The sequence below is a fragment of the Camarhynchus parvulus genome, chromosome 3 (assembly GCF_901933205.1).
Source record: "Camarhynchus parvulus chromosome 3, STF_HiC, whole genome shotgun sequence".
In the NCBI taxonomy this organism is placed as follows: domain Eukaryota; kingdom Metazoa; phylum Chordata; class Aves; order Passeriformes; family Thraupidae; genus Camarhynchus; species Camarhynchus parvulus.
In genome coordinates this window covers 16,989,275-17,005,031 of record NC_044573.1, presented here as the reverse complement: position 1 = coordinate 17,005,031, position 15,757 = coordinate 16,989,275, and the positions used below count along the sequence as shown (strand labels likewise).

At 45.0% G+C, this 15,757-nt stretch overlaps 1 protein-coding gene across 3 annotated transcripts in view; it reads right to left on the bottom strand.

Moving 5' to 3' along the window:
* PELI1 (pellino E3 ubiquitin protein ligase 1) overlaps positions 1-11,961 on the bottom strand; it is a 43,758-nt gene extending 31,797 nt beyond the window's left edge. The window contains exons 1-2 of one of the 3 annotated variants that reach the window (XM_030944483.1): positions 11,659-11,961; positions 10,897-10,948 (exon numbers count right to left, since the gene is read on the bottom strand). The gene's annotated coding sequence lies outside the window, so the exon portion shown is untranslated. The remainder of the gene's footprint in view (positions 1-10,896; positions 10,949-11,658) is intronic. The other 2 variants (XM_030944481.1, XM_030944482.1) reach the window with 2 other exon arrangements.
* Between the last annotated feature and the right edge of the window lie 3,796 nt (positions 11,962-15,757).

The following is a 15,757-nucleotide window of genomic DNA, read 5'->3' as shown; positions in this document are numbered from 1 at the left end:
GGTGTCCCCTCGAGGTCATGGTGTTGCACAGCAGCGCCAGGTGCCGGTAGCTGATGTAGGAGCCGTCGAAGTGGTAGAGCTCCCGCTCCAGCGCCTTCCGCACCGCCTGTTATTTATCACCTATTTCCATGACTGCAGGAAGGCCTGACCTTAGTTGCTAACATATAGCAGGAAAACATCCTGCAGGTAAACAGTTTTAAGGTGGCACAAAGCACTGCTGCCTGCAAAAGCAGCAGGCTTGCCTGTGGCCTGGCAGCTACATGGCACGAGGTCCTGCTCAACCACGATTTCCACAGACCCACCCTTCAGACTGTTTCTCAACTCAATTTACTCAGTGATGAGTGCACCTGAACAGATGACAGGAACCAAGAGTTGGGACCACCTTCCACATGACTGTGTTCACTTCCAGAAAAATAGTAAAATTGTGTATTTTTAAATGCATGGACTAATTAACAGTGAGATAACAGGAAATAATTTATTTCTGAGCAGTACTTAAAAGCTATGTTGAATCTTGAAAAACAAAGAAAGTTTACTCCCATTTTTAACTAGAGCTAACTTTGTTTTCTGTATATTCATTCTTCTATTCAACTTTTGTTCTTTTAAGTAGCAGAAGCTATATTCATCAGTAAAAGACTGCTTAGTACAGCAATAATCTTAATAGCATGCATATGGAGTTAAAACTAAGCTTATATGAAGGATGTTGTAAAATTAAGCTTGAAAACAAGCACAGTAACAGTAACAAATGAAAAAAATTAAAATTCTGTCTCAGCTACAAAAACACACTTGGAACAATCTATAGTTCTGTCTTCATCAAGGCTTAATCATTTCCTGCACACTTCTTCATATGGCAGTATTTTGTCTGCTCACATCAATGCAAGGTACTGCCATAATCAGTTGCTACAAAAAACCTGGGATACACCAACGTTAATACAGGTTATGGTCCAGCTGGAAAACTCTTCCACCAACAATTCTTCTGAACTTGTCACTTGGTTGTGTGATGGGAAAGCATCTTCTGACAGTGCCTGGCAAAGATAACCTGCAGAAACTGAACAGCCCCCAACAGAGACTCCAGTACACTGTTGGGAGTGGAACAAGACAGGTGTAGGTCACAAAAGTCTCTGAAGATTGTGAGATAATATCTGAAGATTGTCAAAGCTTAAGTAACATTCCCAAAGACTAATCCGCATCTCTGAGATGAAGTAAAGTCCGAAATATAAACTATGGCTGAGAACTAGACACCTGACTTAAACCCATGCTTAGTACTTCCGCGTAAGAGTGAGGTCTAAGAAAAACCACCAGCTGCCATGGTTAAGCTTACCATACAAACTAACTTGGAATTCCCACATACTTTAACTACAAGGATTATTCTTAACAGGGAATGTAGAACACATTGTGATTTTAAGTCTCTATCAAGAGAGGCTCCCCACTCAGATGTAGATCTCTGAAGCACTGATCAACTCTACCCTCTGCTAGAGTTGTTAAAGTTGCAAAGCAGAAACCAGACCAGACTGCCACTTAATAAAAGCAGCCTCAGCAGGAGGAGTGAAAGGGAAAACCCAGGCTTCACTGAATGCCATGCTGCTCCACATCAACACAATGGAGAGGAATCCTGTTCCACTCGGAGTGCTATGAGCCACCTGGCCAGAAGCCATGCTTATGCATAGCTACTTGGCCTTGAGGGTTGAAAATAAAAAGATCAACAGCCAAAATTTGAGGCCAGCAGACACAGCTGTCAGGCAGGGATAGGCAGACCTAAGGACTGTAGCATTACAAATGCTCCAGCCCATACTGGTTGGCAGTTTTGCACTTTATCCTATTCCTTCCCTCAGTTATTTCCTTCCTCTCTTTGTCTATCTACTACAATTCCTACTTGTGCTCTGCTTCTCTCCCCTACCCTCATCCTTTTTTGTCTCTCTGGAGTCCAAGGTCTTTCTCTCAGGCTTCTTTCTATTCATACAGCATGGAAGTGCTGAAAAATCAAAGTTTACAATTTTTGGTATGTTCAGCTTCCTGTCTCAGGATCTTATTAAAATCAAGTTTCTTGAAAGATGGTTGACAGACTCTGCTTTTAACACTGTCCTCAGTCACAACATATCAGTCAGTATTGAAGGAAAGAGCTCACAAATAACGCAGTGTGCTGATTTAGCTTCTACAAATGAAGAGTCTGGCCACTGCAGAGGTGTCTGATCTACAGCTCTCACTGACATGAACACTCCCTAGCCACACAAATAAAGACTGTCATGGTTCTTCCCCAGACTCCTGTAGGGAAAAAAAATTAAGATGATAGCAGATTGGATGGAACAGCTCTAAGAAAAATCAATAACAGTAACTGTAAAATCTAAAATTAAAGTAAGTCTGGTTTTGATGCTTTCAGTACACACGGTACATTAAATTTGGCATAAGCCCAATGGAACATGAAGTACTTGTGGACAATGTCTGCCAAGAGCTAGAAATACAGTACTTAGTCTTTAAAGAACAAACAGAGCCTCAGTTCATTTCTAGTTTATGCATCTGAAAAAAAAATTAAATCAAGGTGATCTTTCTGGGGAAACATTTGTATTAAATCTAATTGGCATGCTTTGTGCAATGCTGAATGAAACCCATGCCCACTGGCAAAGAATCACTATTTGTCATTCTATAATCCCTTCCACTTGTGACAAAAGGTTACAAACAGATGTTACACCTCCCCACATTCCAAAACGCTGTACTTTCCTGCTCAGCATCAGGTTTGTGCCTCATGTAAGCTTTCTACCCGGTTCTCAGTCATAGTGACACTTCTAAACATCTGACACAGTGAAAGCAGAAGAAAAATGGGAAGGCTGAACTGAGGGAACTCAGGCTGCACCATAATTTTTTTCACCCACCTTCCCATTTGCTGGTACTTCATTAGTTTACATGCCTCAAAGCAGAGCAAGGTTTGATTAGTAGCTGAAGAGTTACTTGCATTTCTGTAGCAGACTCCAAACATCAACGAATTAAGAACCAACACACCGGCGAGTTCCTTACCTTTCTTAAAATAAGGACAAAAAACAAGAGACAAGCCTGACATCCATCCGGGGCTTTGGAGACATCCTGCACCATCTCAGCACACTGGTTCCTCTCCCTGCCATCTCCTCTGTCCTATGCTCTTTGCTAACTGAACAGGAGAGCGGAGCACAATTCCAGCTTTGTTATGGCTCAGCCACAGCCCTGGGAAACTGGAGCAGCAAGAGAAGAAGAAATAGGCAATGCTACACTTGACACCAGCCCCAAGTGAGGCAAGAAACTTCTCATGCCATGTTAGCCAAGGACTATCTGAATCTTTAAAGCTGTTATTTCTTGGTGATTGAGGTTATGAACTATATAAAGCAGCCAGATAAACGTTACTTTTACTCCTCCTCATTAACAGCTGTAAAATAATAGCAGAATGTCTACAATACTTGCTATTGTGGAGACTCTAAGACTCCAGAGACTGAAAGACACCGGACACGTGATTATTAACACGATAATATTCACTCCTCCCCATGACTGATCTCTCTTGGCTTTAACATAAGCATTAACTCTTCCCTCACCTTTTGGATCAGGCTCCTCTCTCTGCTCCTGTTTATGCATTGGCAACTTGAATGAGTCCCTCCCCAAAATTGGGGGAGTAAGGGAAAGGCAACAAAATTTTTTTGTAATGCTTCTCTTCTTGAGGCAGAGGCTCCTCTTGCTGTCTATGCAAGAAGAGTGCATAGACACTCACATTCTGTCTATGCAATCTCAGAAGAGTGATATATGAATGTTTATTTCAGTGAGGAAAAATTAAATAGCCCATATATATTGGCACAGGAATTCAAAAGTAGTTGCTGTATCTAAGTCACAAATGGTTTATAAGCCCACACTTTCTACCAGAGCACCCTGACCTTTCTCAGCCTGCAGTGAGAGGTACAAGAACCTACCTACCCTATGTTCACATCTGCTGCTCAGAAACCCTCTGACAAAGCTAAAACACTGGCCACAATACTGACTGCATAAATACACACGTGCAAGAAAAAAAAAAGGATAAAAATAAAAGCTATTTGTGCATTTATTTGCCTGCATGATCAAGTTCAGTTCCTCAACTTCAGCAGGTGGCTGACAGCCTTAATACAGTAATACATCACTTCTTTCAAAATAGACAAGAGTAAAACCCCCACAAAGCTGTTTCTCTCACCATGGTACACTCCAGCCCTCAGGAACTACCTTGAGCAGTTTACAGAAACCTCATCCAACAGGCAACAGCTCACGCTGCACCAAAAGGAAAAGCTCAACTGGAATGATATTTCACATCCACCAAATGCAGCACCTAATAAATACTAAAACAACTGATGAGGGCTACCAGCAGCATAGCAATTACCTCATTACTAAAGAAAAAAAAAACCAAAACCAAAGATCCAGTATGATGGATCCACCTACCACAGGAATCAAAAGATGATGACTTGGCCATGAAAGTCATCTAAGCACAAAGGGGAGATCACCTGTCTTCAGACTAATATGCATTACAATGTAATTTGTCTAAGGCTTGGTCTGCTAATCCCAGGTATGAAGTGCAGTTATAAATATATATGATGTGTGTGTGTATATATATATATATGTATGTGTTTTAATATACATACATACAATCTTTGAACTTTAAGAGACACAAGGACAGCAGACTGGAGCAGGAAGCAGGGTTTATCTGGAGTGTCAGCACTACCATCACAAATCTGCCTCAACATTGTGACATGAGAAAAAGAACAAATGAAACATTAAGTGTCTGCTCTCGGGCCTTCTGGTTCTCTGGACTACCTACAGAAGAACTGTCACACCTTTGCCCTGTTAAAAAGCAGTTTTTAACTGACTGTCTCTAAGTTTCAGGCCATTCAAGCTGGTTGTCTCCCAGCTCTTTATTGAAAGCATGTTAAATAAATACCCCAACAATTAGTGGGTGCAGAAATTAGGTGTTACCACAATGGCTTGATTTACAGCTGGACTATTATCTTCTCCCCTGGTAACTATTCAACTGCACACACAGCGTGTTCATGCCACTTGTGGGCATGATACAGTTTTTTGTGGACTTCTGAAAGCAGCATCCTAAACCTGAAACCTACTTACCATGAAAGCTTGATCATGAAGATGAAAATAGCAGTATTGACTGAACAGTCCATAACTCTGGCTTCTCAAATATTAAGTCAACTACTCTGGTTTCTGGCACAAGTAGGAGCTCTCCCAGCTCCTATCAGAAGATTTTGTAGCATGTTCCTAAATTCAAAAGATGGCAGTTGCCCAGCAAAAAGGAGGCAGATCCAAATCTGAGAGGGAGCACATACCCTACCTCCAATATTAGTAAGGGCCAAAGTCACTTTACTCTCTTGCACTGTAGCACAGAAGTTTAAATTCATCTTCTGCTAACCTTAAAGTACAGCAGCAATCTAAACACAGCAACTCAAATATCTACCTGCATTTACCTTCTTCCACATTAAGCACCCCTCAGAGTATTTGAAGTGGCTCAGGAAAAAAGTAAACCAAACCAAACAAAGAAAAAAAAAAAAACTAGCAGGAAATGACAGAACTGACATTTTTAGAATATAGCAGTTTATCCCAAGAGGTGCATTAAAAAAGCAAAATGAGCAACAAGTTCTTCAAAAGTAAGTAAATTACTTACAGTAAGCCTCCATATATGATGAATTGTGCACTTTTATCCCTAACCTTATTCCAAATAAACAGTTCAGCTCCATGATCTGACATAAGTATCATTACTTATTTTCCCTGTTGAAACTTGTGTTAAATCATGATTAAGATAATAATTATTCTTGTAAAAATATTGCATGGAACTACAACTGCTTCAGATAAGTGGAAAGGATATCAAGGTAGCATGAGACAAAAATCTCAGTATACATATTAACACTTAAAGAGAAGAGGAGCCTTGAGATTTCTTTGCAGAAATTTCTCAGGGGCCACTTTTATCATTTAACAAGAACAATCTGTCTTAGGACAAAGAAAATACAGATGCAGTACCCAAGCTTGTATGATTTTAAAAATCAAGTCCTTACTGTTTAATACTGCTAGACTATTAAAAGCAGAAGGATCTGGGAATAGAGAAAGTAGGCATTTTGGAAAGGCATGATCTTGACACAAGGAAAGGAACTACAAACGTATGGAAGCCCAAGCCTAACTTTGTGACTAACCTTGCCTTACAGTGTCCCAAAGGACCTGATGTTTAAGGGGGCCCTATGTGCAGGCTGCACAGGCACAGGAGCAGCTTCCCTAAAGCCCACAGTTCTACCCAGGTGCCTTGCAAGCTGTTCCAGACATCACTGATGAATTCCTGGGCAAAGATGACCAGCTGGGTGAAATGTTTCAAGCTAAACCTAACCCAGAGATGCCAGTTTGACTGCCCTGACCCAAAGAATGATGAAGCCATTCGTGATTTTGGCCCAGATCAAGGGGTTACCATCCATGGGGATAAACTGGCAGGGACAAACTAACCCAACAGCTGCAACTTTGCAGTTGCTCACTGCATGGTTCAGAAAATTAAGCAGAAACACTGAAGAGACAAGCAGGACAGTGTGAGATGAACAAATCACATCACCAAGTTTCTTCTCACTATGCCTTCACAAATTCTTGCGGGCCTTGAGCTCCACCAGCGTCAAATCTCAAGAGTCTTCTCAACAAAAACCAAATCAGCGCCCTCAAATTCAAATTCTATTCCCTACCTTGTCCATAAAGTAAGGAAAAGAGGGACCCCAGCTCAGAAAAGAGCATTTTAAGCATTTGTAATAAAACCCAAAAGGTTATATAGTTACAGAAACATTACAAACTTGAAATACAAGCAGCTAAGTACATCCAGACAGATGAATCAATTGGCAATGGAAAGAAAAAACCCATTGATGGTGGTCTACTTAAAAGAAAATTCTGGCTAGGCAGGGATTTGTGCTTCATTATTTTTCTGGGTTTTAGCTGCTTTGGGGTATTTTGGATTTGTATCTTCAACAAACTAGCTCCAACAAACGATTCCCCAGAGAATCCTACTTTACTTACTTACTCCAAACCCATAACGTGCAAATACCTACACATTCATATATCCCAGTCACACAAAACCTCAATAAATCCACAAATTATTATTTAGTAGTTATTCACATTATCAACCACCCTTAATAATAACAAAAAAATATTCCAGGTTTGGGCCCTTTTAACCACATCCTTTCAATACCCTCTTGCTGTTCACACATATACACATACCCTGATGTAGCCAGACCAGCATCTCCCTGTCCCAAATATCTCTGTACTATTAAAAAAAACTTCTCACAAGGAATGTTTTTCTCTCTTCTAAAAACACATTTATGCAACTAACTTCTACAAACAAGGTTGGCACAGAAAACCATCTGGCTGGCATGGCTGTCTAGCCAACACCAAGGCAGACCAAGAGCATTTTGAGCCAGCATTGACACATATCCCAAGTCTTCTACAGCATATACAGGTGAACAAGGAAAGTGAGTGTGAATTGAACAAATCCTCTTCCTGACAGGAATATAATTACTGGAACAGAGTAAGAGGTTTTGACCGCTTCTAATCTAAAAACTGCAATATAGCTTTAATTAGAAGAGTAAAATTATAGGATACTCCCACTCCTGAAACCACAGCCAGAAATTCACTGCGAGGTTCAGTCCACTCTGCTCTCGAGTATGAGATTCAAGCCCAAAATTCAGCATTTACATAAGTACCATGGGTGGCATTCAAGCCACTGTGATTAAATCCAGCAGCATGGATTAGAACCTAGGTCAGCAGATTAACTTTTATTACCTGTTCCTGAACTGAGCCGTGCTCCTGCATGGCAGGCTCCAGAGGATACCATCAATCCTTAACCAAACACTCCCACCCAGGCACTGCATTCAGCCTCTACCAAACAAGCTGCTGACTCGTTCACACTTGAGCCCACATCCCCAAATGCCACCTCACATGCCAGCCAGGAGACATTGCTGGAGCAGGACTGGTACTGATGAGCACCTACCTCCAGCACAGGGTGCCAGCAGGGGACAACAGCTTTCTCCTGCAAAGCCCCTAGTTTCCAGTCAACTATTTCACAATCCCTCATCACTCCAGGGTTATTCCAGAAAGGTCACTTTGAGCAGCTAAGAACATTTGGTGCTCCAAAGCACGTCACATGGGTCAGCAAAAGAAGGCCATGCCATAGGGCTCACCTAGGCAGCCCAAAAGCTGTGCACTCACTTGTGCAAAGCACTCAAGAACCTCTGCCTACCTGAGGAAAAAGCTTCTTTTCAAACCAATAAAAATACAGGATACTTGTGAAAGAACGTGCTCATAGTGTGCAAGACTCATTTTTCTGCAAATCAAGTTATTGTCAAAGAGTTTTTACTGCTTTTAGCAGAAGGCAGAAACAAGTAGAGCTTGCTTTTTTTTTTAAGTTTCAGGAGGATTTCTAGCAGGAAAAAGAGCTTCCATCTTTTTTAACTTGAAAGGCAGGCTTTTTAATACATACATTCAAACGTTTTAAAGAAGAAACACAATCACTTGTAACTACTAATTGCCATTACAAAACGTTAAGGCCACAACAAGCGTGCCACGATTCTACCCTATTGTCCCAGCCCACCCCCAAGCAACCACTGGAGAGCCTACAGCAGCACAGGGACAGGGAAACGCATCCCACGACCTGCCCACCACCTCCTGAGAGGCACAGAGCCACTACAGTTTTGCCTGACACGATTTTTCATAACTAAATTGCTATTTGACTTCCCCATGAATCTTTTCACCCAGGTAGACTAACTGGGCCTGACTGGAGGTGCAATATTATTTTCAGTAGGACTGGGGAACTACAGTAGCAGTGTGACACTTCCTGGTGCACCCTGTTAACCGGTAGATTGAAAGGAAACAGAAACAAGATCAGATGGAAACATGCTCACATTTTTTCCACTGAAACTCAGCAGCGTTCAGCAGTGCTCGACCTACTTCCCACCCCATGTCTTTGCTGTCATTTCCTCTGACAGTTTGTCAGCACGCTTGTGAATCTGGAGATTAAGGAATGAATGTCTGGGAGGCAAAGGAGCTGGGCTTTTTCATCCTGATGTTCAGTCAAAACTCTTACAATCTAACCAGCAAGGAGCACAGTGACCAGCCAGCAACAAGTACCTCCAATTACTGGCAGCCAGCAGGAATTGCTAATCAGCTGTGTAATTTCACTTACAAGTATGCACTTAAAGGTGACTGATTTCTTATGAAACACCCTCATTCTCCCTTTTTTTTTTGCTCAGGGCATGGATTAGCATCTACAAACAGCTTTGGGTTTTCCACTTTCCTCCTGTATTCCAGAGTTCCTGAGTGAAAAGACATTTTATTTCAAAAAATACTTGTAATTAGCTCCTTACAAATGAATAAGAGTTTTAAATACCACCGGCTCTAAGCACATGATCATCTATTTTGTAACTACAAACTCAGCCACTAGCTGTAAATGCTGAAGTGAAAGGAAAGCTGTTTTCCATGCCTGGATTCTTAATAGAAACCAATATTGCCTCCAAAATACAAAATGGGTGTAGCAAAGGTAGTACATTAAATTTTTCTTTAACTGGAATTACCCTAGTAGTTACTCAAAATGTTAATTTCTAAGATGAACACTAGCACGGTGACCTGCTGTGTTGAGAAATACATTCCAGTGTTTAGTAAGAATGGAAACATTCACGAGGCACACGTTACACGACTTTACTCAGCGTTACACGACTTTACTCAGCGTAACAGTAGGTGCTCCTACATGTTTAATTCATTTGAAATAGGAGATGTTGAAGCTTAAGGTACCCAGCAGCAACCTACATACAACCAAAATGCATTCCTAAAGCTTCCTGCCAGGCCATTCACACGACTTCAAAGAGTTAGGACACTTCTCTCACACAGCACCAAGAGAGCCTAATTTTCCAACTACCAATGCTCAATTTTCAGCAAACCATGCTTTTTCATGGGGGAAAGGATTGTGGTGGAGAGGAAAGGGGGAAATGTCCTGGGCAGACGTCTAAACTTTGGCTCCACATTACTCACTCCAAAATTGTCGGCCTAAAACATTACAAAGCCACATAGACCACACAACAACACATGCAAACGAAGATGTGGGCAGCCTGTCCATCTCCACTAACCTACAGGCGCCTTCTGGAACAAAAAGCAACTGAAGATGTGTCATCAACAGGTCATCTGGCTGCTTCTTTGTGGGAAAAAAAATTCGAAACGCTGCTGAACAGAAACCGGAAACGGCCTTTTTTTTTTCCCCGGGTCTCCCCCCGCCTCCTATATGCGTTCAAAATGAAAAAAAAAAAAACAAAAAACCAAACTATCGTCCTTCAGATGTAGAAGGGCCAGCTTCTACCTAGCTGAAAGGCTTTGTAATTTTCCTTACCAAGTAGAGTGTTTTCAAGGCAGAGGAGTCCCAGAAAAAAAAACCACCAAAAAGGGGTGGCCTATAAGGGCAGAAACACCAGCATTACAGCCAGAATGCGTTTTGCTCGCATGTATTCCAGAAGCTGCATTTTGCAGAGGTGAAATAGCTGCAGTTTTCGAGGTGGCATTTAAAACAAAAACAAGGGGGGGTGGGGGCAAGAAAAATGCTTCCGGTATAAAAACGTAACTGCTTTAAAATATACCCTTTATCAGAGGAAAATTATTCAGCTAAAAACACAACTGCTCCTTCTCTCCCCTGCCTTTTGAATACCTTCTCTACAGCTGTTGCAGGCAGAAATGTGTCCCTCGTACTAGATCGTGAAAGCATATTATTTAACTAGGTGAAAACAAGAGCGAAAAGAAAAACCGGACACAAGTTGCGCTGGACGGCGGGCTGCTCACAAAAGAGCCAAGGCTGAGGAGATGGGAGAGAAACCCTGCAATTCCCCCAAAAATCTTAAAATTAAAGACACAACTTACCCACCGCCCAGCTAGATTTTTCCAGAGTAAAACATCATCAAATTTGGAAGAGCTAGGGATTAAAAAAAAAAATCGAAAGAAAAAGAAGCAAGCTTTCCCAGAAAGATCTTTCAGGTTAACAACAGCCAAACAAAATCCCCCTTTGTTTTGTTGTCACCCGCCTGCGTGCTGCTCCCATTCCGCGCTCCGGCACGGGAGCCTGCGATCAATGGACTTGGCGGGGGAGGCGGGGGGAGAACTCGTTCTTACCCCCAAAAAATACACATATACCGCCACCCCCGTCAAAAAAACCCCATCCACCCCCGAATTCAACAGAAGCCTCGTGTTCAAGTACCGAGCGACTTTTTTTTTCCTATTTTTTTTTTGAGTGATGTTTTTCCCGAGGGCAGACGGCTCGGCAGCCGCTCCATGACAAAGAGCTTCCCCAGCACATTCAGCCCCAGAGCAGGGCCAACTCCGGGTGGGTGGGAAGCAAAAAAAAAAAAGATTAAACAAAAAACGACCAAGAAAAAAAAAAAGGCAAAATAAAATAAAAGAAGACAAAAACTTCCCAAACCCCAGTGAAAAAAAAAAAAAGGAAAATTATTTTAGGACCAACCCCAACAAGGGAGCCCTGCGAGGCGCAGTACAAAGCGCGCAGGGCGGCGGGAGGGGAGGAAGGAGCCCGAGGAAGGCAGGGAAGGGGCAGGCCCCGGGCAGGCCCCCCACCCCTTCGACAGCGGCGCGCGGATGGGGCTGTGTCGCGACAGGCGCGATACTCACCGCGGGGAGGAAGGAAACGCGCAGAAGAGGCACCCCACGCCGGCAGGCCGGGAGCGGGGGAAAGGGGCAGCCTCAGCCTCCTCACGGCCGCGCGGAGGGCGATAGTTCCGACTGGGCGACAAGGGAAGAAGCCTCAGAGCGCTCACCCCCGACGGGCAGGGCTCCGGCGGGCCGGTGCTGCGAGCCGCAGGCGGGGAGCAGCGGGAGCAGATGCCGAGAAGCGGCCGCGGAGCAGAAGCCGACGCTGACGGACGCCGCCGGCTCCGCCGCCCTCACACCGACTGCCGCGCGCCGCCCCCCGCCCCGCCTCACCGCGCGCCACACCGGCGGGGCGGGGCCGAGCCGGGCCACGCCCCTTGCCCGCCCCGGGGCACGGCGGGAGTTGTAGTTCCGTCCCCGCGTGCCCGCTCACCTGTGTGCAGGTGTGTGTGCCTGTGTGCAGGTGTGTGTGTGTGCACAGGTGTGTGTGTGTGTGTGTGTGTGTGTGTGTGTGCAGGTTTGTGTGTGTGCAGGCGCGTGTGTGTGTGTGTGTCTGTGTGCAGGTGTGTGTGTGTGTCTGTGCAGGTGTGTCCCCGTGTGCAGGTGTGTGTGTGTGTGTGTCTCTGTACAGGTGTGTGTGCCTGTGTGCAGGTGTGTGTGTGTACAGGTGTGTGTGTTTGTGTGCAGGTGTGTGTGTGTGTGTGGGTGTGGGTGTGGGTGTGGGTGTGGGGGTGTGTGTGTGTGTGTGTGCAGGTTTGTGTGTGTGTGTGTGTGTCTGTGTGCAGGTGTGTGTGTGTGTCTGTGCAGGTGTGTCCCCGTGTGCAGGTGTGTGTGTGTGTGTGTGTGTGTGTGTGTGTGTGTACAGGTGTGTGTGTCTCTGTACAGGTGTGTGTGTGTGTCCAGGTGTGTGTGTGTGTGTGTCCAGGTGTATGTGTGTGTGTACAGGTGTGTGTGTCTCTGTACAGGTGTGTGTGTGTGTCCAGGTGTATGTGTGTGTGTGCAGGTGTGTGTGTCCCTGTGCAGGTGTGTGTGTCCCTGTGCATCAGTGTGCATGTCCGCTTACCTGTGCTGCGCAGCACTGAAGTCCCACAGAGTCATTGGCAGAGTCCCCAGAGTGTGGCCAGCAGGTTCCCCCCATTCTGCTCCTGTGAGACCCCACCTGGAATACTGCCTATGGCTCTGGTGTCCCCAGTATAAGAAGGATGTGGAACTCTCAGAGCAAGTCCAGGGAAGGGCTATGAAGCTGATAAGAGGACTGGAGCGCCTCTCACATGAAGACAAGCTGAGAAAGTTGGGGCTGCTCAGCCCGGAGAAGATCGTGTGGAGGGCTCATAGCAACCTTCCAGTACCTGCACGGGAACCTTCAGAGGAGCCAGGGAAGCTGTAGCAGCAAGACAAGGAGTAATGGGTGCAAACTGAAAGAGAGGAAGTTTAGGTTGGATATTGATATCAGGAATAACTTTTTTAGTGTGAGAGTGGTGAGACACTGGATCAGGCTGCCCAGGGAGGCTGTGGATGCCCCAGCCCTGGCAGCGTTCAAAGCCAGGCTGGACAAGACCTTGAGCCGCCTGGTCTAATGGAAGGTGTCCCCGCCCAGGGCAGGATGTTGGAACTCGACGATCCTTTAGGTCCTTTCCAAATCCTTAACATTCTTTAATTCTACAATTCCACGTGTGCACGTGTGTGTATGTATACGTACATATGGATGTATAGAAAAATGTATGTATGCATATATGACCATATATGTATGTATATATATATTTCAACTGAAAGACCCTTCTAGCCACATAAAGAATGACTATACTAATTGATTTTGCTCAACATCTTCCATAGCTTACAAGAAATCACAGCCTTGATGTAGTCTTCAATTTTTTTCTTATACATGGTGAGAAACATATTTTTAAGGACATGGGAGTTTTTACCACCACATCATTCAGAAAACAACGTCGTCCTGCCCCAGCACAACACACAAAATCAATGGAGATGCTTTCATAGTCATCACATCATGAGCTGCTGAAGAATTATCCAGAGTCAGAAATATTTGTGGTGCCAGGGTGTGTAAACTCTACCAGTCATTAACCTGAGTTTCACTGGCCCTGGGGTTTCTAAGAAGAGATTAAGAGATGTAACTTGAAGCTCCTAGATTATAAGAACAAAAGGGGCCTGGATGATCATCCCTCATGATCTCTGGTGTAACCCTGCACATCCCAGAAATAGCTTTTTCCTCAAAGGCAGTATTCTTTTAAAACACCTGAGATAAAAATAGCTCTGATGGTAAATTCACCACACCCCAGCTTTTGGTGGCTGCTGTAAATAAAGCCTGGTGTTGAAACTGAGCTCCCCTCAGAGCATTTATTGGTTTGCCTTTGGATTTGCTGTAACTTTGTGCTCCGTGCTCAGCAGTTGGTTATACCCTGCCATATTTCCAAGCCAGGTATTTCCAGCCCTCTGATCAAGGTGCACTTTAGTCCCTCTTTGCTGAGCTCCTGGATCCCAGCATCCCCTCATCCTTCGCTACGGAGTTGTGGGATACACTCCCCTAACAAGGAGTGTATCCCACATGTCCCCACAGCTGCTGGAGGTTCCCACGGGTCTCAGGCATGAGGAAGGACGGAACACACGCGCAGGCACGTGGCAGATGGGTGGCAGGTGACAGCAGTGCAGAGGCACGGGTGGAGAAGCTCCAGGCTCCAGCTCTGACATGGAAATCCTGCCGAGTCCCGCCTGCCAGGAAGTCACGTCTCAAGGGCCAGGGACCAGGAGCTTCCTTTCCAGAGATGGTGGGCAAAGGCTGAAGGAAATGGGATGGGGAAGAAGGCAAGGGATAGGTGGAGAAGGGCTGCAGTCATGGCCAGGCATGGTGCTGGAATAAGGGGCCGCTGCCAGAGCCCTGAGTGCTGCCCGACGCGCTCGGAGCTCTGTGTGCAATGAATCACTCGCCACACGTGTGATGTAACACAGCAGTGGCAACAGATCTCATCATCATCCAATTTACATGGGGAAACTGGGCTGTGGAGAGGTGAATATTATGCCTGGGGCGTACTGAGACCAGATTACAGAGGGCCTCATGCTGCCATCCCATGCTCACTTTACTAAGCCGTATAGGAATTAGGCGCAGCTGGCAGAATGCTGAGGAAAGCCTGGGGGTAGAGGATGAGCTTGGTATTCACAGTGTAGAGCCTTGCCCCTAGCATTTGTGTCCTGCCACAACAAATAGTCCCTCTTGCTGTGTTGAATGGGGTCCCCTCCAACTCCCAAGAGCGGCTCCAGGTTGCTGTCACACACTGTGCTCTTCTGTAGCACCTGTTTATCATTTTGCCCCTTGGGAGGCTCTTTCCTGATTTTGCCTGGCCATACCACCCTTCTGCAGAAGATGAAATAACAGTGAGAGATTTCCAGCATCCCTGCATCCCTGCTGCAGCCTTGTCCCAGCTGCCTCCAGGATGAGTCCCGGGTGCCAGCAATGCCAGTGCTGAACCTGGCCCTGTCTTGGGAGAGCGCCTGCAGCCAGAGCAGGGCTTGTGTCCCATTGCTGAGGGACCATCCTTTATTTCACTCTAAATTAGCACCTCCACGATGGATTTCTGTTTCTTGAATTGGCCCAATCCCTTCTTATATCCATGCAAGCACTTGTCCTTTGCACAACCCCCCGGCTCAGCACTGCTCCCGGTTCCCTTTTCATGTCGATCCTGCCTCAGGGTTCATTTCTTTCTCAAAGACATTTCAGAGGAAGCTTAAGAGACAAATCAGCATTACAAAGCATTCCTCTTGTAGGAGAAAAAACTTCAAAAAGCTTTTCTCTCCTTACTATAAAAAAACCCAAAAAGGAAACAGCTGAGTTTGGTGACTCTTTTTGGTATTTCCTTATATTTAACACATGTTCCTTGCTATGGAAAAAGGGCAATCACCACTGATGACTTAAAGTCCTCCAGAGGTCTGGAGAAGCTGGTGCTAAAAACTGGGCTTCAGAACTCAGCTCCTTGCTGGCAGGAAGCCTGGGGGCTGCTTTTTCCTCTGATCTTGCCATGTACCCTTGTACCATAAGCTTGTACCACTACATGGAGAGACAGCAGGGAGCTAAAACATAAAATACTCAATATTTTGGGGAAGTCAAGCTGGA